Source organism: Colius striatus, chromosome 2 (genome assembly GCF_028858725.1).
Source record: "Colius striatus isolate bColStr4 chromosome 2, bColStr4.1.hap1, whole genome shotgun sequence".
In the NCBI taxonomy this organism is placed as follows: Eukaryota; Metazoa; Chordata; class Aves; order Coliiformes; family Coliidae; genus Colius; species Colius striatus.
Genome location: NC_084760.1, coordinates 121,376,540 through 121,398,759, shown reverse-complemented (window position 1 = coordinate 121,398,759; position 22,220 = coordinate 121,376,540).

The window sequence follows — 22,220 nt, the reverse complement described above, 5'->3', positions numbered from 1 at the left end:
GCAAAGGAGGGAGGAGGAGCCCCTTCCCCAGCCTCTCCTGCACCCTACACTTTGGCAAGCTTCAGTGAGAGCCATCACTCATCATCTGAGTGATGTGGAGGTGTCACTGCTGGCTCAGCTGAGAGCAAACACAGGGATTCACAGGTAATGCTCCCAAAACAGGGTGGGTTGAGTCTGCAGCCATGCTGAAAAACTGCACAGGGGGGAAAAATAACCTTTAATGGCATCTCAGATGGGTTTTGTTCAGAATTTCCTACTTGAAAAGCGGGGGGGGGGATGGAATTTTCTTTCCACTTGTACAAAATAAGAGTGCTCAACACAAAAGCATTTCCTTTCTGCTGAACCACTACGTGTCTCTGCAGTTATACAAACACTGCTGGTGTTTTCTCTTCCCAGCTGACAGGGGCACACAAGCTGAGAGCTCCACTGATAACTTCTTTCAGCCACTCAAAGGAGCATATTTTTGGTCCAACAAGCTGTTTCTAACTGTAATCCCTCTGGACACTTCCAAGGTGCAGTTATGGACCAAACCAACAAACATAAATCATTTCTTGCTCATTGCAGCTGAGTAATTGCTGCTGCTATTCCTTGTTAGGATGGGAGTGAGGTCTGACTGACCTGCTGCTGCTATTCCTCATTAGGATGGGAGTGAGGTCTGACTGACCTGCTGCTGCTATTCCTCCTTAGGATGGCTGTGAGGTCTGAGCAGGTACAAGCGTGTGCTCCTGTCCCAGGGAGAACTTCTTTGTCAACACTTTGCTGTCAGATCCTTTCCTTTGATTTGCAAGAATATCACTCCTGACTTTTTTTTCCCAGTGGCTTCCTTCCCCCCTCACTCCCCCCCCCAACACAGTTTGAATGTTCCTGCTGGAGCTGTTTGTGGGCTGGTTACAATTTCATGGGCAGGAAACCTCCCCCTCCTGCCACTTCTGCCTTTTTTTTCAGTGAGATCTTCATCTGCAAAGCTTCTGCTAATATTTTTACCCACAGATTTGGCAAGAGAGTAGTTGTTGGTGATTTGAAAGCACGTGGCTCTTGTGTTGTTTTTCATCACACACACCATGCCTTTTACATTTGCCTCTCAGTTGGGCTGATGTTCCCATTTGAGGGACAGTGCCTTGGTTCCTAAATTACGTGGGGTTTTGTTTCTCACCTCCAATGGCTCACTATAGAATCACAGGGTAGTTTTGGGCTGGAATAGACCCTGAAGATCTGTGTCTTAAAAGATGGAGGTATGGACAAAACCAGAAATACTTAAATGTCATTTCTTGGTGAGTACCTGAGAGATCATTCCAGAGATGATAAACCCCAAATAATTCATGAAAACCCAACACATTGAACTCAAATAATTAAAAAGAGAGAATCAACCCCCACTTATCTTTCTACTCCTCTGTGATTCTGTGGTTGTGTGATCTTCTGGGCAGCAGAAACCCTGCCCCAGTGGCATCCTGCACTGCAAAGAAATGACAACATTCAGCTGGGAAACGTTCACAAACCATCCTGCTGAAGGAGATGGTTAAAAAGGAATGTTTCTCCGAGGCCAAAGAAGGAAACATGTGCTGTCTGGTTGCCATCAGCAAGGGCTGTTTGTGCAAAAACCCCCCAGGGCTGGGCCAGGGGACAATGGGGCCAGGGAGGGGACACCTGGGCCAGCAGCAGTCTGAGAAGAATAGGAGGAACTGGGGCTTCCTCTGGGGATGTCCTCGGGGGCACAGCAGGCTCTGGGAGTGGGGTAACCCTTACTGCAGGTGAAACTTGGAGGGGGAGATTTGGGCAATGTGGGAAGGGGCTGACTCCTGCTAACAGCAGGGGAGAGGCTGCTGTCTGTTTGAGGAAGGGTTCTTTGGTTCTGGTGATTTCCAGCAGCATCTGATGGGATGTTCAGCTTTGTAGCAGCTACTTTTACAGCAAGGAAACCTTAATGCTGGCAGAGCTGTCTGGAAGGTTTTCCATCTGAACAGTTTGGGAGGATTGATGCTTGGTGGCCAGTGCTGGAGTCCCTTGCTAAGGAGCAGGACTTAACAGGGCTGTAATGGGAGTAAAATGCAAAGCATCAGCAAGAGGCTTGCTGGAGTTTCTGTCATCTCTGCTCCCTTGCAGGCAGCTGAAGCCAAACACTGACTTTTATTAAGGGTCTCAGAATGGTGAAGCCATGGTGTGTTGTCATCTTGCTCGTTCAGTGACCCAAAGAAACTATTTCTGCCGTGTTTTGTGGATGCAGCCAGGGCTGGGGAGGCTCCTCCTGCCCTGCTCCTGCTGTGCTGGGGTCAGCACAGCCCCGGGTGCTGTCTGGGCACACTTTAGCCAAGCTGCTGGAGACCCAGAGACTCATTTAAAAATGTCTGGAAGGAAGTAGAAAAGCAAACAACATTGAATAGGAGAGGATGGGAGGGGGAGAAAAACCACTTCCAAACCGTGGATGGAGTGTGACAGGATGGAGAAAGGCCGTGAGCATTGAAGGTCTGGGACATGGGGGGATCCCTTCACACCAGGCTGATGTTTCAGCCTCCTATTCTGCTTCTCAGGCCACAGAGAAAGTGCCAAGCCTGGCTGTGTGTGACCCAGGAGCGGGCTGAGCCTGCCTTGCAGCATGGCTGAGGTGCAGCTCGGTGCCACAGTTCATTCCTTAGTGCCATCCTTCAGTCACAGCTCCTCAATTGTTACTCATTTTTAGGTATTATGCACACACACACACATGTACATTTCATTCACAGGTCTACAAACCTATTCTGCCTATGTTCATCAACAATTCCCTTTGGACTACAGCAGGATCTCAACGTCCCACTGAGGAATATCCCACCCCACAGATCCTCTCAGGAGTTCTGCAGGGCTCTGCACACAGAGAAAGGGAAAGACTCCCTGGGAAGAGATGCAACAGCGCCAGCTTTACGAGGAAAGCAAATGAAAACACTTCACATTCCTTAGCAGTAACTGCTTGGGTTTGTTTTTGCAAGACCCTCTTTTAGCGCTGTGGGTTGTTTGTGAGTGGCTGTGACAACGCAAGGGCTGTGGCAGGGAGGGGAAGGATGTGCTCCCCCCTGCCTTTCAGTGCTTTAGGCGGCTGGGAGGGCTCCTGAAAGCACTGACACAGCCTGAGGGGCAGCAGGAGGAGGAGGAGGGGGAGGCAGAGCAGGCAGTGGATGGCACCGCAGCCGGGCTCAGTGCGGTTGCTTCGGGAGCTGCCGCCGTGCAGAGCCTCAGGGATGCGCTGACCCGCATCGCGCCCACGGGCACCAGGACCTGGATGCTCTTCAACAGCAAAGGGGAGGGGTTTTTTCTTCCCAAACCCAAGATGTTATCAGCATCTGCCCTGAAAGGCAGCCCCTGCCATGAAAGGCAGCCCCTGCCGAGAGCGCTTCCCTGCCCCGCTCTGCCGCACGCCAGCCGCTGCCTTTCATCCCCTGAGCATCCCGCGGAGCTGCTCTGTTCAGCCGTCCCGCCTTCCCCCGTGCTGGGGCTCCTTCGAGGTGCAACGCTGGGCAGGGGAAGGGAGGGCTGACGAAAAGGGGGATGCTGGGGCCGTGCTGGATGGAACCGCAGCTGTGTTTCAGCAGGTAGAGACATGGAGCCAGGTCCTGCGTCCTGCAAAGCCGGGAGCTGCTCTGCTGGCTTTGATGTGCAGCCCATCCTGAGCAGACACAGGTGGTCACTGGAGTGGGGAAGGGTTGTTTGGGGATCGTGGGCCAGGGGCTGTGGCCAAGGGGAATGCAGCTCGTGTCCCAGCTTCTGCTGCTCTCCTGGGAAAAGCTGCCTTGTCCTGGCCTGTTTTCCACCTGCAGAAACACCTTTTCCCCCTTTCTCCTGAGGAAGGGATTACTGAGGGCCAGCAGTGACCTGCTCTGGCTCTCATCCCTCTCTGAAAACACGTGGCCACCTCTTCCAGGGCAAATGAAATCCTGGTTACAAGCGACTTGACTTTGAGAAGTGACTGTAGTTTGCCAAGGCAGCCCCATTTCACCATAATGAAGGTAACAGTGAGCAGCTCTTAGCTCACTTCATGCAAGTGATACCCTCAAGGAGCAGCTGAGTCCTTCAGCAAGCAGCCCTGGCCTGGACAGCCCATCTGCCCAGGACAAGGAGCAGGGGAGGGCAGAGGGATGACCCTGGGGACAGGGCTGAAGCCAAAGTGGGGTTCAGTTGAATATCTTTGTCCTCCTCCTGCTGTTGGCAGTTTTAGTGAGGAGAGCATCGTGTTTTGTCTCCCTGGGAGTACAATAAGGATGGGAGTGGGAGGAAAATTAAAGCACATGTGGGGAGGATGAGCTGGGAGGGAGAGGCAGCACGCTTCTGAGCTCAGAAACCAGCCCCTTCCCTCTCCCTTTTAGTGCCTGCATTTATTGCCCTGGGCACGGCTTCCCATGTAAATCCTGTGTCTGCCTTTAGTGGTGGCTGGGGAATGGCTAATAAATGGTGTTTTCATGCAGTTTGTTCTCCAGTTCAGTGAGTGGTTTGAAGGGCAGATGGTTGCCAGGGCTGGGTTTCTGCTCTGCCCTCTCTCCCGTGATCCCACCTTTAGTTCCTGGGGAGCTGCTTTGTGCTACTTTGTCCCTCAAACTCTCAAATCCAGGATCTCTACTTGCTTTTCCATTTACAAAAGCTTTTGCTGCTGTTACTTGCATGCAGTGCAGCCAGACCAAGTGGTCCTGAGCTGGGCTTGGGCTCTGCTGTGGCCCAGAGCACTGTAAACATCCCTTGCTTGGAAATATTTGCACTCTGCAGGAATTGTGTCTGGGCAGCAGGGTTAAAGCAGGTGAGGTGTGAGGTGCTTTGCTGGAGCCTTCCTTAGGTTTCTACCTGTGCTTCTATGTGCCATGTGTGAAGTTCAAGCCCATGGATGAACATCTGCAGCACCAGAGCCTGGATGTGTCCCTCCAGCCCCCTCATGGCAGCCTTGTCCCAAGGCTCAGCTGCAGCTCAGGGAGCTCATGGCTGGTGGGCAGAGGGGAAGGAGAGGTTCACACTCCCCACCTTGACTTCCAAGCTGTGCCTTGGAAAAGGCAGCAAAAAGGTGCTTTGGGGTGTCAATTTGTGCCTTTCTGGGGGCTGGTCTGAAAGGCTTTTCCAAAGTACTGCTTTGTGCATTCCAGCAGCTCTGAGGCAGCTCCCTGGGAGCCTGGAAAGGGAGATCACAAGACTGTTCAAAACCAGCTTGGAGGGAGGGGTTTACCCCTTGGCCCTTTTACACTGTGTTAGCTAAACCCTTGTTCCTCCCCAGGACAATTGCCCAGAGGAGGGGGCTGTTGTGATGGACTAAGGGCAGGTCCACCCTGCTGGAAGGGGGTAGGGAGTGAGGGAAGGAAGGCAGAGTTTCCCCCTGAATATCCTGTCCCTCCTGAGCACCAGCACTCTGCATTCCACCCTTACTTCAGGAGGAGGGGGTTTTGCTGTTTGCCTGGTAGTGCTGATTTATGTGCTGGCACTTGCAATCCTGGCAGTGAGCAGTTTAAGGGCTCTCCTTGCAGCTTTCTCAGCTTCTTCCTATTTCTTGCTGCTTTCCAGTGTTTCTTCAGCATTGAAGCAACTTCCAGGCTAAAGTCAGGGGAGGCTCTGGGTGGGTTTTACCCTCCCTGACAGCAGATGCAATTGGGACACAGCCTGAGACCCTGCCTGCTGGCTGTGCCCGTGCAGGGGGTCATTCCCCACATGGTGCTCTGTTCCCTGCCTGGCTGGGTGGTTTGCAGCTCTCCTGGGGTTGACAGAGGTGATCAGCATGGGCTCACCCCTGGATGGGCTTTGCATGCCTCCTGCTTTTAGCACCATCAGCATCCCCCCCATTTGTCAGCAGAGCTGCTCATCTGTGTAGGTACTCAGTGTCCAGAACAACCACGTTATCAAAGCAAGCAGTTTCATACCTCTGGCAGATAAAACCTGAGCTGTTTCTACTCTTATCTTATGTAGGACCTCTCCTTGCCTGGCTGTACCCTGCTCCTACTCCTCTGCACCTCAGCTCCTCAGCTCCTGAAGCCTTTTGAGCATCCTCCAGTGGCAGAGAGCAGGGGGACTGTCAGGTCTGCTCAGAGCACAGACTCATTTGGGTTGGAAAAGCCCTTGAAGCTGCTGCAGTCCCAGCCCTGCCCTCACCCTGCCCAGCAGCCCTCAGCACCTCAGCTCCACGGCTTTGGGATCCCTCCAGGGCTGGGCACTGCCCCAGCTCCCTGGGCAGCCTGGCACAGGGGCTGACACCCCTCTCAGGGAAACAGCTCTTCCTTCCCTGGGGCAACTTTGAGGCAGTTTCCTCTTGCCCTGTTCATTACTGGGGAGCAGAGACTGACCCCCAGCTCCCTGCAGCCTCCTGTCAGGGAGTGTCAGAGAGTGCTCCTGTCTCCCCTCAGCTTTCTCTTCTCCAAGCTAAACATCAGCTCCCTCAGCTGCTTCTCATCACACTTGTTTTCTAGACCCTTCCCAGCCTCCTTGCCTGTCTCTGGACAGGAACAAGCATGAGGTGCTGAGCTGGCAGTGGACAAGGGGAAGACCAAGGGGATGGTGGCAACTAAAAGGATCTGCAGCAGCTGTGTTAGAGGGACATAAAGCAAACCAGCAACAGCTGTGGGTGCTGAGATGGCAGCTCTGTGCTGGGGGGAGACTGGCTGAGGTTGTCCATGTACTTCTCTGGTGAGGTCCCTGCTCTTGGCTGTCCCTCTGTGTGCTGGCTTGCTTGGGTGAGACATTTGCAGGTGTTACATGGGGCCTCTGGCAGGAGGGAGCTGAGGCAGTGTGTTATTAGCAGCTCTAAGCATAATGGCTATCATATGCTGGAGGTCAGATAAGGACGTGTGTAAGTGCCTCTGGGCTGAAATCCTCCGCAGGGTGGGGTGCTGGGACACAGGATACATCCTGTGCAGGGAGAGGCTGAGCTGTGGCACTGCTGCTGGGCCCCTTGGGCTTGCTGAGCACTTCTGGTGCTGTGCCATTAGCAGGGGCTGCCTGACCCTGCAGTCCTGGCAGGACTCAGAGTGCACCAAGGCTGTGTGCTGCTGGCCCTGGTGCTCAGGACCCTGGGCTTTGGCTCTGCTGTGCCCTCTGCAGATGGCCAGCACACCTCACCCTTCTGTGTTTAAACCAGATACTTCAAACATCATCTCTCTCTTCCTCTCCTTTCTACTGTGGGCACTGATAATGTGTGGCTGAGTAATGAATCACAGCCTGCAACTGCTGTAACAATAGCACGTTAAGAGTTCCCAGCCTCCAAAAGCAACTTGTGCTGCAGCCTCAGGAAGGAGCTGAGTAAACAGTGGGCTCTGGCTGCTGTCCCTGAGGGGCTGCTGCCTGCCCTGCTGCCAGAGCTGTGCAGGCTGTGGCATCCCATGGGGAGCAGGCTGAGCCCTGGCTGGTCACCTCTGCCCGTGTGCCAGAGGTGGTGTGGGGCTGCTGGCTGAGCAGCCAGGGAGGCAAAGTCATGTTGAATGTCAGGAGACTAATTCTGAGCATGCAGGGGTTTCAGGTTGTTTTAGATTGTATATAGGAAACTCTCCCCAAGCTCTTTCTTCTCCTGCAAGTGGAAGGACTGCACTTGCCTCCCAGGAGCAGCAGCAGTGCAAGTACCAGGCTCCCTGCAAGGAAATATCCCACCAAGGGACGTTTTGCCCCTCACTTGTTGCTGTAGCCTGTTGTCAGAGAGCTTTTTAACCATATGCATTGTACTTCCCCTCGTGTCTGGGAGCTCTGTGTGGTGCTTTGCAAGCGCTGGAGCAGCTGAACCAGTTTGTACTGGGTGGTCTGGGGCAGAGTTTCCACAGGGGTGGATAAAATGTGGTGTTGGAATAAACCTCTCCCCATGCTGGAGAACACAAGAGCACGAAATGAGATGCTGTCCCTTGGCTCTGGGGTGTGCAGGGGGCTCTCCTCCTATTGATCTGATGGCAGAGTGAGCAATATTGTACAGTAAACAGCATAACCCAACCCCCTAAAGTGCAGTTGGGGGGAAGGTGAAGAAGAGGACAGGCTTAAAGCCTTGCAACAACCCCCTCTTTTAATTTCAGAGGGGGACTGAGGGATATTGCTGTTGGAATTCCACCAGGACACCTGGCTAGCTCACACACCCTCTGGCCACAAAAACAAACCCTGGGATTTCTCCAGGCAAACAACCCCAGTGAGGCTGGCCCTGGGATTTAGAGCTGGGAGCAGTGGGTGTGGATGGGAATTTGCCTGCTGCTGGTCTGCAATCCAAAGCAGATTTTCTGGGGCAGCAGCAAGAGCAAATGATGCTGCTGCTGCTGCAAAGAGTTTCAGCTCTGCCAAATCCCCCTGTCAGTAGCAGATGCTGGCAGGGGGGCTCAGTTTTAGCTTCTTCTGTTTAGTGGCTGCATTTTTTCCCCCCCTGGTGCAAATGAGTGAAGGTTCTTAAACACTCCTAGCAAGGGCTGTGCAGTACTGACCTGGCTCCTGGGAGCTCAGGTGTGTGTCTGCTCCCCAGAGCCCACCACATCTCTTGTGCTGCACTAGGGCTGATAGTTTTGCCTTTGAAATAGTAAAGAATAAAACCTCCCCACAGTGTGAAGCCACCAAGCACCTCGAGTAGAAGGAGTGTGCCCAGGGGAGGGATGTGGCTCTGGCTCCTGGCTAATGCAGAACTACCTCCCTCCATGGCTTTGCCTTTGTTACCCCCAGTTTTGGCCAACATCTCCCCTCTTTTCCACAGCTGCTTTATCCTGTCCAGCTCCTGTGGTGTGGAGTGAAGAACCCCAGCCCCTCTGCTCCCTGCAGCACACAGCAGCATGAGGCAAAGAGCTGCTTTGCTTGGAGAGCCCTGGGGCCTCCCACATTTGCTTTGGTCTCCAAGTGCCTTGGAGCTGAGTGTGAGGAGAAATGGCTCCAGCAGTGTTGTTTTATTACTGCAGCTTCTGCTTCTTTTTCTTTTTGCCCTTGAAGTTGTGAAACTTCAGCAGAACTGGAGGCTGCAGGCTCAGAGCTTGAGGTTTGCCTCACTACACAGATACAACCCTTTTCCTTCTGTCCGATACACTGAGGAAAATATTGCACAAGGGAAAATATTGTACAAGTGTGGGGGAGGAGAGACAAGCTGGGCTCTACCCAAGCTGCTAAGCCTACTGAGGTCTAATAAGGAGCCTACTGTACACCCAGAGCTGCTCTGCACCTCCTGCTGCTGCCAGTGACTGCAGCACAGGTACCTGAACTTGTTGCAGCCTCCAAAGTGCTCTGAAGATGAGCAATATGCACTGACTGGGAGCCCCAGCAGTGATGCTGTCTGTTCCTGCAGGGATCACCTTCTCCCACAGCCCTGCCTGAAACCCAAGGGAAGCCAGCAGTGTCCTAAGCAGCTCTCATTATTCCTGGACTCCAAAGGCACATTTCACTGCCAAGGGCTTTTTCCAGTGCAGATTTGTTACCCCTCCTGCCCTGGGGGATGCCCCAGGAGAGCAGCTGAGGGGGATGTGAGTGGCTGAGGGAGTCTCTGCCTGTGTAAGTGTTGTCTAAATGGGGTGTAGCACCCCTGCTCTCTCAGGTGATCTGTGAGGACTTGTTTCCCCTCTGGTTTGTAAGGTTTCATCTCCTGTGACAAAAACGTTGTCCTTGTTGGATGGGAATGTCAAGCCCTGGGAAGCATCTCTGAGCTGGGGCTGAGCTCAGGTGGGAGGTGATGCAGAGAAGCCTTGGACATGCCATTAGCTTCAGCTTTTAGTTTTGCTCTTGGAAACAGAAGAGGGACAGAGTTCTGGGTGTAAGAATAGAAATACCTTGGTCCCTGTTTGTGAGGGCTGCAAATGACCCTTGAGATGACCAAAGTGGTGCTGCAGGGATGGCTGTCCTCACCCTCCCAGGGACAGGCAGAGTGAGGGGCTGCTGCACACAGCCAGCACAATGCCCTCTTTTCACTGCAGGAGCAGGAGCAGGGGGGGTCTGAGGTGGGCACCCACAGGCTGTGTCCTCCCACTTTGGTGCCAGTGGGGGAGTCCCAAAGGCAGCACCATCCTTGCACCTGCAGATCCAGCCTCTGCCAGCAGGGATGGTGAGGTCCAGAGAGGGTGGTGGGAGTCTAGGGTGGAGGTTTTAGAGGCTCCTGTTGATGTTTGGGACACTCACACGTGTACCTGAAGGTGTCCCAAAGCCTGGTGCCTCCTCTGCAGAGCAGAGCCATGGGACTGGGGGGGCTTTTAAACACGGGCTGTTGCTTTCCTGCCTTTGCAGGCTGTTCACTGGTGACACAGGGCTCCCTGCCTGCCTCCTGCCACAGCTTCTGTGCTTGTGGCTTTCCCCCCACATTCCCTGGCTGGGATTTGCCACCTGGCAGCCCCAAATGGGAGCGGAGAGGGTGGCACTGGAGCAGCACCCAGCACCCCACGGCAGCTCACTCGGGCTCTGCAGCTGCAGCACCCTGAGCTCAGCACAGCTCCCCTTCCTTCCCACAGCCCCGGCCTGGGAGGGATCCCTGTGACTCAGTGGGGTGGGTGCTGCTGCTGCCATCCCTCCTCCTCCATCTCACACACCCAGCTGCCTCCTTTCTTGTTTTTCTCTGGTGCTGTCCCAGCCCTGCTGCATTCAACTGCTTTTCCTCTCCCCTTGGTCAGGTGGAGCAGATGCTTTGGGAGGCAACTGAAAGCTGCCTGAGGGAAATGTGAAGGAAAAGGCAGGGTTATAAACAAGCCAGGGGCTGGGGAGGGCTGGGTGGTGGCCTGCCTGGGCAGCAATAGCTGGAAGGAAAGGGAGGGTGCAGGGGAATGAGCGTCTTCCCTGGACCCTCCCTGACTCCCAGGAGCATCCATGGGGGCTGGGTTGGGTGGCACAGCCTGTGTTTGTTTCTTCCTCCTTCCTCTGCTGCCTGGAGAGTGGGTTAAAAAACCCCATTTCATGGAGCCCAAAGGCCTGGGGATTGATGGAGGGATGTGGTGTGCCAAGGGTGGGGAATGCAGCTTGCCATGGGAGGAGGATCATCAATTCCTGCCTCCAAACACAGTGATGGTGTTCTAGCAATGATTCCTCAGCAAATGGGTCTCCTGTGCACCCTTTATCCCCGGGGAGATGTTGGTAAGACATGTGCTGCTGTTTTGGGGTGCTCTCAGGGGTCCCTGTGTGAGGGGAGATAGAGATGCTCTAGGAAAAGGGGTTACTGGGGAGTGTGTGCCCAGGAGAGGGCCTGTCACAGGGTGCATCCATGAGGAAGGAGGAGCCTGGAGTTCAAACACTTCTTCTTTTTAGCAAGAAGTTGGGCAGGTGAGTATCTCCCAGCCCCTGAAGGCATTGAGGCCATCCCCCTGGGGAGCCTGTGCAGGAGCTGAGGGGAGCTGTGCCTGGACACCTCTTCCTGACAGCTTCCCAGCTCCTGCCTTCCAGAGCCAGGCTCTTCTCTTCAAGGCAGTTTCTTTAGTTATACCCAGCAAATCTTCATCCTGGAAGGAGGAGGAGGAGGAGGAGGGACAGACTGTCCAGGAGAGCAGAGTGAGGAGCTGCAAGAGCTGTAAGCCCACCTCGCTTCCCCGTGGATGCTGACACTGGGCGTCTCCTCCGTGGCACCTCTAACTGGGATGAGCGTGGGCTTCTTACTCCCATTTCTTTCTTGAACCTCCTTTTGTTCTCTTGGATTTCTCTGCCAAAATGCAGGGTTAGATTCTGGGGAAGGGCACTGCTTTTGGGAGCCTCAGCCTGTGCCTTTCTGGGGCCGTGTGTCCCTGGGGTTTTGCTCGAGCTTCACGTGTGCTCTGGCTCTTTGCAAGAAGCTGCTCTGGCTCCTTGCAGGGAGCTCAGCAGAAGTTTGGGGCTGTGTCAGGAGCCAGCTGCTGAGCATTGCTGGAGCTTTATTTCTGGTGTCATCAAAGCCAGCTGAATCCAGGATAAACAAGTGGGTTATCTTTAGCCTAACATTATTCAATACACGCTTCATAATACAGCCATGTATAAACAGCAAGTCAAGGGGGAGCCAAAGATAAGCCCTGTCCCTGTGAGCTGGTCCCTTCTTTGTGATGGTTTTGTTTTCTAAGGCAGAGGGTTCAGCTGAAAGTCATGCTGAAGGTAGCAAGGAGTGGCTGGTGCCTTGCTCCCGAGAGCCTGGCTGCCAGGAGGGCTTTGGGTTTAAACCTCGAAGGTTTGGATCCCCAGGTCAGCAAATGCACTGGAATAACTGTTCCCTTCACTCCTCCCTCTGTTTCCCTCTCACATCCCCTGGGATTCAGGCCTTGGAGGCTGCAGAAGCTGCTGCTGGCTCTGTTTCCTCACCCAGCACATGTGATGCTGTAGCTCCCTGGGGGAGAGGGTCCTGCCCTGGGGTACGGTGGGGCTGGCTCCTGCTCTGACCCCTTCTCAGATGCATCCAAATCCCTAAGTGAGTCCTGGACCTCTGGCTGCATTCCCTCGGTGGCAGGTCTTGTGCTTAACTGTGGGGAAGCAGCAGGCTGCAAAGACTTTGTGGGGTGGGAGCTGTGTCTGTTCCCACCCAGGCTAAAATGAGTAAATAAAGGTGTGACTGTTTCCTTCAGGTCTCAGTCCCTGGAACTGGATGATGCTGCAGCTGTCATTTTAACCCCCCTCAAGTTTCTAGTGCCTTTGGCTGGGGAGAAATGCTCAGAAACCTACCCTGCCCTTGCACTTAAACCCCCAAAAGCAAATGAAACGGAGCTGAAAAAGGCCAGGAAGAGATTCCAAAGTGCTGTCAGCACGTCCCTAAGTCATGGCTTTGAGCAGGAGCTGGGCTGTGTCTCGGGCAGCCCCATGGGCAAGGGTGACTGACTCCTTCCAGAGCCAGGGGAGCATCTCCACACACTGCTGCCTCGTTGGCAATAACAGCCAGGCTGGAAACTTGTCACTTCAGTGGTTTTAACCAAAGCCACATGTGGCTGGGCCCCTTAGGAGGTGTTGCTGCACACCCAGAGCACGCTAGGGTCTGTGCTGTGCAGCCAAGGCACATGTGCCCCCTCCTGGCTCAACGAGTCTCAGCGAGCCTGGGAGGGTTGAAGGGGAGTGCAGGGACGGTCACTGGCCCTTCTGCACCATCAAGTGCAATGTCCTCTGTTGTTTTGGGAGCTGGTGTAACTACAGAAGTCCTGGAGAGCTTCCATTCTGGAGGGGGGGCAAGGTTTGAGTGGCAGGCTGTTGTTGAAGGCAGGGTGGTGCTGATGTGCAGGCTCCCCTCCAGCTCCTGCCACGTGTGTTTCGACAGCGCTTCTCCTACCTTGTGGTGGAGCAGATGGGTTACCAACCCCAACACGCAGAACAGGGGGGAAGCAAAAGCCTTGTGCTGTTACATGCTGTGGTTTACCTTAGCAGTGATGACATGGGAAGGGTGGAACCAACCAACCCCCCCAACATTTTTGCACGGCAAGTGAGCTCTTGGAGTCCCGTTCCCGGGCACAGCTGCTGTGACCTGGTGCAGTACAGACCAGTTCCAACGTGCCTTTCGTTTGCCACGTGCTTGAGGCAGGCCAAGTTTGCTTTCCCTTGCTTTTTAACTCTTTTAGCACTTGCATCTCATGCTGACCCCAGGAGGTGGGGCTGCTCGGTGTTGGAGTGGCAGGCAGGAGCTGCTGAGCCCTGCGTGGCACCGCTGGCTGCACAGAGGTCACGCTGCCACGCACCTCTCGTCCTTGTGCTGCTCCTGAGGGGACCCTGAGGTGCTGCCTTGTGTTTAAACAGGATGGGGGTGAGGAATGGCTTCAGAGCTGGGCTGTCTCCTCGTCACCCTCAGCTGCTAAACTGTCAGGCTCAGAAAAAGCCTGGAGCTGGAGCACCTCGTGCCAAGCTGCTGCTCCAGGGCTGAGAGACAGCCACAGAGCTGGTGTGAGGGGGGAGGAGGAGGAGAAAAGAACCCCTCAAATCAACAAGGTTTTACTGTCTTGCTTTGACTCTGGGAAAGGAGCAAATCCCACTCCATCTGAAGCACCGCTGGGACCTCAAGTCTGCCTGGGAGGATGCTGGTACAAGATGCCCTTTGCTCAGCTTGGGTGATGATCTACACGGTGAATAAAAGCCAAGGGATGTGCTTAAAGCTGCTGCCAAGGTGTCCAGGTGGGGATGGGGCTCAGAGGGGACAGCCTCGTGGGTCTGGCAGGGGGAAGATCTCCAGATGCAGGAGGTGGCACAGCAGAATGTCAGCACAGCTTCCTGCAGCAGCTGGCGAAACAGAATGGATCCCATCCAGAGGTCAGAGCCACGGGGACAGAAAGGCCTGTTCTCCTTGGATGGGCTCCATAATTAACTTGCTCTAGGAGTGCATTTCCACACAGAGCTAATGACCTGTGGCCTGGGGAGCCCCTTCCCTTCCCCAGCTCCTCACCCCGTGGGAGGCGATGGGAGGTGAGATGTGCTGCTGGGATGGGTTTGTGTCACACAGCCATCTCCCTCCAGCAGCACTTTGCAGGTGGCAGTGAGCCCATCTGCAGCATTAGTTAGTCTGGTAAAGCAATTAGCCACCAGCTGTGGCCCCTGCTGTCCCAGCACGTGAGGGTGGGATGAGTGGAAGGGCCCTGCTTGCAGCAGGGTGTGGGTAAATGACTCAGCCCTGCACCCCAAACTGAGACTTGGGGTTCAGGTCCCTGTCATTAAGCCTGACTTAACTCAGTGGAGCTGCCAAGCCCTGCTTTAAGCCACCCCTCAGGGTGGTGGTCAGTGGTGCTGCTTTGGAAAGCAAGGGGCATGCTGTCTCTTTCTTTCCTCCTCTCCTCTGTGGACAAGGTGAAGTGTCTTTGCTCCGTGGTGGAGGGCAGGGGGGCTGGCAGCCTGCCTGGCTGGGGCAGGGAAGCTGAGTGCTCAGCAGGACAATGCATGACTTCCTGCAGGGAGGGACCCTGCAATACAGGAAAGCATCAGCACTTTGCTGCACTCATCAGGGCTCAGGGCTGGGAGCCCCGGGCTGCACCCCCTTGGGTGCAGGGAGGAAGGCTCTTACAAGCCTCTTTTGCTCTTCCCCTAACAATGTGTATTGCAATGGCTTCTTGGGGGTTTTTTAACGGTGCAGATGAGATGTGCTGCTTGTGCTGGGCTGCAGCTTCCAGCCCTGCTGAGCTCAGCCGTGGCTGCAGCCCAGGGGACTGTGCAGGTAGCTGGTGAGGCTGAGCCCGGGGATGCTGAGGGCAGCCCTTGTTCAGGACTATGAACCTCCAGGATAAGGGCTCCATAACTACAAAGATGGGGCTGTGGTGACTGTTTGTAGTGTGAGCTCTAAAGATAAGAGCTGGCAAGGTGGCTCTGAGCCTGCACAGGCTGTTCCCTGGCTGGAGGACGTGTCCCCTCTGTCCGGTGTCTGCGGTCCTCCCTCCTTATCGCTGCCCGGCAGGAGCTGGGCACTGCTGCCAGGGCATGTGCTGGCTGCCTGCCTTTAGGTGCCCACGCTGAAATATGACCACTTTAGAGAGGAAAAAAGGATGTAAATACAGTGAGTGGCCCATTGTGTGGTGCTGCAGTGGAGGGAGGAGTGCTGGGCTGGAGCAAAACCTCCCCTTGCCTCTGGACCTGCCTCCAGCTGGGGTCTTGTCTTTTGTTACCCCCCCCCCCCCCCCCCCCCCCCTGCACTGAACTGCGAAAAGCAGCGAAGAAAATGCTTAGTCTGGAGTTTAAAACAAAGGCTCTTTATCTCTGTTAGAGCAGGATTTGTGTGTGTCCCCACAGGCAGCTCCTCCCCTGTGCTGTGATAAACATGTGTCTTCCAGGCATCCGCCGCGGGGATGGCTGAGCTCACAGGGACCTGGGGGCTTTGATGCAGCTATATCCTGAGGCTGCTGGCACCAGGAGAAAGAACCCTAAACAGCACAAGGAACATGCATTGGGCTTCCAGGCTCCATCTCCAGAGGTGCTGTTATCCTTCGTGAGCCGCTCGCTGCTCTTCTGGGCAGGGCTGAGATCTGCACGGGACAGATGTGGCGCAGCTCTGCTTTGGGAAGGGGGAACCCCCTGACAGCACCACACAGAAGGGATGCTTCTCCTTCCCAAGGCTTCCTGTGCTTTGGCATTTCAGCAACAGGTCAGAGCTCTGTGTGTGTGCCTGACTGTAGCTGTGGCTGGTACAGGATTTCATGCCAGCTGGTGAAACAATGGCCAGTCTCACCTAACTCATACAATCATGGGACGGGTGGGGGCTGGAAGGGCCCTGCAGAGCTGCTGCAGCCCCAGCCCCTGCTCCAGCAGCTTCCCCTGGCTCAGGGGGCACAGCAACGTGTCCAGGTGGGGTTGGAAACCTCCTGAGGAGCCTCCACATCCTCCCTGGGCAGCCTGGGCCAGGGCTCCCTCCCCTCAGCACCAAAGGACTTGCTCCTCCTGTGCCAGAGGCACTGCCTGTGTGCCAGCCTGTGCCCTCACCCCTTATCCTGCCACTGCAGACAACAGAAGAAAGTTTCAGGCCACCCTCCTGACACCTCCCTTTAGGTACTTATAAATGTCATTTATCATCTTGCTGTCGTCTGAGATGTAGAAATGTTGTAGCTGTTCTCTCTCCTGCAGCACTCCCCAAGCCTTCTCCCTTTCCCAGGGGCCAGGCTCTACCTGTGGATGCTTTCTGAGCCTCTGGGTGAAGGATGGCGTGGGCCAGGGCCAGGAGCATCCCATCCCCCTGGAAGTGCCTGGGAAGAGCCCTGCTGATAAGCATCTGGATCCTGCAATTGTTATCCAGAAAGGAGCAGGGAGGAGAAAGGTGGGGAGGAACCAGGGGTGGCCCCAGGCTGGGGGGCAGAGAAGGGCTGAGTGTGGGCTTGCAGAGGGTGGGACTGTTGGGGTGGGGGGTTTGTTTGCAAACCCCTGTGAGCCCTCTGGGAGGGTGAGAGGGACAGAAAACATCTCATCAGTGCTGTGGTGCCTCTGTCCCTCCCAGACACCTGCACACCCTGGCCTGATCCAAACCCAGCTGGAGGCAAGTGCAGCCTTTCCACTGACCTCACTGGGGAAGTATTCCCTCCCCCCTGTTTTTGCAGGAAGGAAGGGATTGGGGAATGAGAGACTGGACATGCAGAAGGATTTAAGGCAACCCGTGTGCCCTGTGCTGCAGGGAAGTGCAATGGACCTGCTCCTGAAAGCTCTGCCTGGCCACACAGCCCTCCTGCGATTTCCAGCACCCTTTTTGCTCTCAGCTGAGACCCTCTGAGGGCTGCAGCTGGGATGAGGGCTGTCTCCAAGGCAGACACTTCAGCAGGCAGATCCCCCCTGCTGTATGCTGAGAGGGGTGGGGAAGCAGGTTGTGCTGAAGGTGCTCTGTGAGGCAGTTCAAGAGAACGATTCCCATCTGGCAAAGGAACAGAGGGCAAAGCTGCTCTCCTCAACAGATGTGCTCAGAGTATTAGGGTGGGAGTCAGTGCTTCCCCCTGAGCTGCTGTGGCTGTAGGCAGTGGGCATGACTTTCCTTCTAATGGCTTATTTCAGTGAAAACCAGCAGCAGCATCTACTTGGGTCTCTGGGCAGGGCTTGGGTGTCAGTGGCAGCCCGTGGCTCAGCTGTAGGAACCTGCAGTGCTGGTACCATCCTCCTCCTCTCCCCTCAGAGCTCTTCCCTGCCCTGTTTCTCAGGCTTTCTTTATTCATCCTGGCTGCATTTTTTGCTCTGAATGGTTGGCACAGAGCAGCAAAGCTGTGGGGTGATGGGGTAACAGTGCTGCTGGTGACACCTCACCTTACCCCAGCAGCTATCAGAGCCCCATCCAAACCACAGCTTCCCTTCTGGGCAATGACACAGCTCTGCTGCTGAACCCAGAACCCCTTTCTGATACGATCTGCATGTCTTCTGAGAAGGAGAGGGGGGTTTGTGTGAGGCAGTACTCCTCTATTTATGCTCAGCACATTCCCATCTTGGCTCACCAGAGCAGATTCCTGCAGCCCCCCCTCACCCTGACCCCCTGGCTTACACCCAAAAGCCACAGAGCTCTGGCTGCATGGTAGTGCTACAGGCTGCATTTTGGGGAGGATCTCGCTGGCTTTTGGCTGAGATCTCGTTTGTATGTGTGCTGAAGCTTGTGCTGGTGGGGACTGAGCTCCTGTGGGACTTGGGCTGTAAACTTCCCCCAGCAGCTTTGGTGCTGAGCGAGAATGAAGCATGTTTGAACCCTCACCTCGAGTCAAGAAGGCATTTGGGCTTGATTAAAATGCCTTCAAGGTGGAGAATCCACCGTGTCCCTGGAGGGTCAGCCTTGGGGAACAGGGAAGGGGGGGAAAGAAGAGGAATAATGGCTGTTTCATTTGTGTGTGATCCATCTGTGTCTGTCTCCAGGTGCTGCAGCCTCTCACTGAAACACCAGCACACACATTTGGGGACAGGCAGTGCCACACAATGGCCTGAGCCTCTTGGTGCTGGTGTGAGACAAACACCTACTTTGCTGGCAGGGAATCCAGCTGCTCTGTGTAAATAACTCCCCAGACTCCAGAGGATGGAATGGTGGAGCTTTGCTGCTTCAGAATGCAGGCTGCAAGTTGGTGGTGGCAGTCTGTGCCGTGTGGTGCCTGCAGCTGTGCTCAGCCTGCAAGCTCAGGGCTTCAGAGAGCAGAAGTGCTGCCTTGCTGCTGTGCCATCCTTGCACAGTGGCCTCTCTGCTCTGCTTACACCAGTACTTCTGCAGGGCTCTGTGGGATCCTGATCCATGAGCAGGCAGTGGAAGGCACCCTCAGAAGATGCTTCTTCCCCTCGGTCCATGCCCTGGGTGCAGTTATCCCTCCCTTCCTTGCAGGCTGGCTGGGATATTCCTCACTTACCCGGGACTCTCAGGGCTTGTGCAATCATCTTCATGCCCTGCAGCTGAACTGGCTGCACATGAGTAACTTCTGTGGCTGTGTGTGTGTGCCAGAGCAGAGAGCAGCCCCCTCCCAGCCCTGCATCCCTGTGAGAACAGGCGCCGGGAGCTGCTGAGATCACGCTGGAAAAATACATGTTGTGGTCCTTGCTCTGTTGCCATGGCAACGAGCTCTTGGTTTACATCAGCAGAGCTGGATGGGGTCATCTGTGGTTTGCCTGCCTGCCTGCCTGCCTGCTCAGGGAGCTGCCATCCTCTCCAGCCTTCAGCCTCAAACCTGACCAGAGCAGATCTGGTTTTGTTAATGAGAGGGCACACAGAGCTGCATCACCTCTGGCTCCAGGGTAAAAGCTGCTCTGCACAAAGGAGCCCAGAGAGAAAGGCAGGTGGGAGGGAGTTAGGAGCAGGGAGGGAGGAAGGGACACCCTGTCTGGATCCTCCCAAGGCTGTTGGGTAGAAGCCCCACCATCCAGGTGGGAAACCCATGGGGGTGAGTCAATGGGAGCAGCTCTGTGGCCTCTCTGGCAGCAGGGGGCACTGCCAGGGGGTGTGGGGTGCCCCATGACATGCAAGGGATGAGCATTTGAGGGACTTTGTGTGTGTTCAGAGCCCAGTGTGTGTGTGTGGCAGCTGAGAAGCCTGCTTCTGGCACACAGGTCTGTAAGAACCCAGATCCCAAAGGGCTGGCAACAGGGATGAGAGGTGCCTCTTGTTGCAGCCCTCATGGGAAGCTTCCTCCTCTGCACTTTGCCATGAGCTTCATCCCTCTGCACCTCCTCATCCACCTTCCTCTGCCTCTCTGTCCACATCCACCACTTCTGGCACAGAGCAGCGTGCAGGGTGTGCAGTGCACTGGGTGAGACCCTGGTGAGGTGCCAGAGGCTGATGCACCCTTTCCTCTGTTCCCACCTTAGAGAGGTGAGAAGATCCCCCAAAACTGTGCTCAGGATAACAACACTTCAGCAGGGAGCTTCTTGAAGCCTGCCAGTGAATTATTTGTTATTAAGCCCACTGCCTTCCCTCTGTCTGGCTCCAGCCCAAGGAGAGGTTGGGTTATGCAGCCTGCAGCAGCTCCTCACAAACACAGGCAGCAAGCAACGGGAGGCACCTGCTCCCTTTTTGGGCTGCTCTCACCAGCTCTTGCTCTTCGTTTTCCCAGCACAAGATCATGCTAGAAAAATGAGGTTATTTTAGGCTCTCTCTGAAAATGGCTTTAAACTGGCAAAGGGGATGGAAAAAAAGGGCGAAATGAGGATGAGCTGCAGTGCTGAAGCATCCCAGTCACCTCTGGGGGAACGTCAGGGGAGCTGGTGCTGGCCATGGGCTGCGAGCTGTGCGTCACTCTGCTCCTGCTCCTGCCAGGTGGGTCTGCAGGGCTGTGTGACGCCAGGGGGATGCTCCCAGGGGCCGCTGCTGCTTTCCAGGAAGAGCCTTTTCCAGCTTCAAGTAGCACTGGAAGGGGGGTTGAGGGAGCAGCCCCTTTCCCTCGGGGAAATAGCGTGAGTGGATCCACTCCAGTTGTTGGGAAGGGCCCAGGCTGGGGGCAGGTCCCAGGGAAGCAGCCTGCAGGGGTCCCTCGGGGCTGTTGGGGTGCTGGGCTGCCTCCGTCACAGCTTGCGTGCTGCCCTGCTCAGCCCAGCCTGGCTGCCCTCCAGCTTACTAAGGGCTGATGCACACACAGCCTTTGTGGTGAGTCCCAGTGTGTCACGGTGGGAACATCCCCCCAGGGCAGTATCACTTGTCTGGCAGAGCTGTTGCAAGGGGAGGATGGGTGACTGAGCACAGCCCAGTGCATCAGCTGCTCCCAAGCTCAGAGCAGCGCTCAGCAGCTGAGGCATCTCGCTGGGCTTTGACAGAAGCCAGGCCAGCAGAGCTGCTGTGGGGAGCTGTGGGGCTGCGGGTGGGCAGCCTCTGGGGCATGGAAAGTGCTCTCCTCCCAGTGTCACAGCTGCTCCTGTCTTCACTTTTGGGGCAGGCAGCATGCTTTCCCTACAGACACAGCTCCAGAAGCACCCGGGGCCGTGCTGTGCCTGCAGCGGCTCTGAGGCTGCTGCTTGGACAGTGCTGAGGTGGAAACTCCACCCCAGCCAGCACAGCCCTGCCAAGACAAACAGGCAGGCTGCAGGCTGCTGCCTGGGGCACTGAGGAAGAGGCGATTCCCAGGCCCCTGGGCGAGTGGCAGGGTGCTGCTGCTGCTCCAGGGAAGGGGCCTCGGGGAGCGGCGGCTTCACAGCCCTTGCTGAGTGTGATGCTCTGGGAGGGGTGGGCTGGGTGAGCAAAGCACATCCCTGCTGCACACCAGGACTGTTGTTTGGCCACAGGGGAGGCTTGCAGCAGGGCCTGGAGACCCTCCAGCCCCTTGGCTTTGTCTTTCTGGTTTGTGTTTCCCAGCAAAATAACCCAAGTGACTTTTTCAGCCCCGTTTAGGAAGCTCCAAGGAGTGGAAGGTGCCAGATGCCTTCCTCTGCTCCAGCCAGGCACCCAGCTGCTTGGTGGTGTGCTGCAGGTGCTGCACCTCGTCCTTTGAATGCCAGGCTGAGGTTCCTGCTTTGTTCTGGGCAGGAGCAAAGAGGGGATGTTCCTTCCCTTCCCTTTCCAGAAAACCCCCTGATCCTCCCAGCTCAGCCCCCAGTCGTAGCTCCAGTGGGACTTTGTGCCCCTTGTCTTGCTGGCAACAGGTCTCTCAGGCTGGTCAGCACCAGGAGAGGGCAGGAAGCACGTCCCCAGCCCAAGGGGTGGCACTGAGTGCCGGGTTTATAACTGGCTGTTTGCTCACCGCTCGGTTCTAGGGGTGTGTCTTGAACCCCCAACCTCTTGCCCTGGAGAGGAAAGTGCTGTCTGTGGAGGCAGACTCGGATGGATCCCCTCTGACCGTTCCATAAGCTCTGCTGGCAAGCACAGGGCTCCCTTGGGCAGCCCGAAATGCCACACTGCGCTGGCTGCGTGTGCCCGCAGCACGGGCTGAGCAAGGGGCTGTGCTCACAGGCAGCTGCTCTGCTCCTTGGCCCCTGAGCCAAGGGCTCCATCCAGGCAAGATGCACTTAAAAGGCTGTTGTTGAGAGAGCTTTAAGTGACTTGCTTGAGCCCATGAAGTCTTTAGTTGGTAAGTGCTGGCAGTGAAGCACCGAAGTGCAGGGGCAGGGCTGTGGCTGGGGGCAGAAGGGATTGAGGGTCGGTCACGTTTGGAGGCTTTCTGGGGCCTCTGGTTTCTTACCTCTGCTTTCCTGTGCCACCAGCACATGCTGAGGAGCAACTCTGCAGCTCACTGCTTTGCATGTGCCTTTGGAGGCCTCCAGCTGAGCTGCAGGAACTCACAGGATTAGCTGAGAAAGTAGTCTTGGATCTCTTTCGCTTCCTTTTGGCTTCTGAGCCTCGTGAGGCATCGAGGTCTCTGCCAGGTTGTTCTCTGACACTGTAAGGATACAACCTGCTTTGGTTGGCTTTGCCTTTTTTGGGAAGGATGGATTTTTCATGTCTCTGAGCTTTCTGTGTTGCAGTGTGTGCCTGTTACCCCTTGTTCTGTCACAGGGCACTGCGGGAAAGACTGGCCCCATCCCCTAGGCGCCGCTTC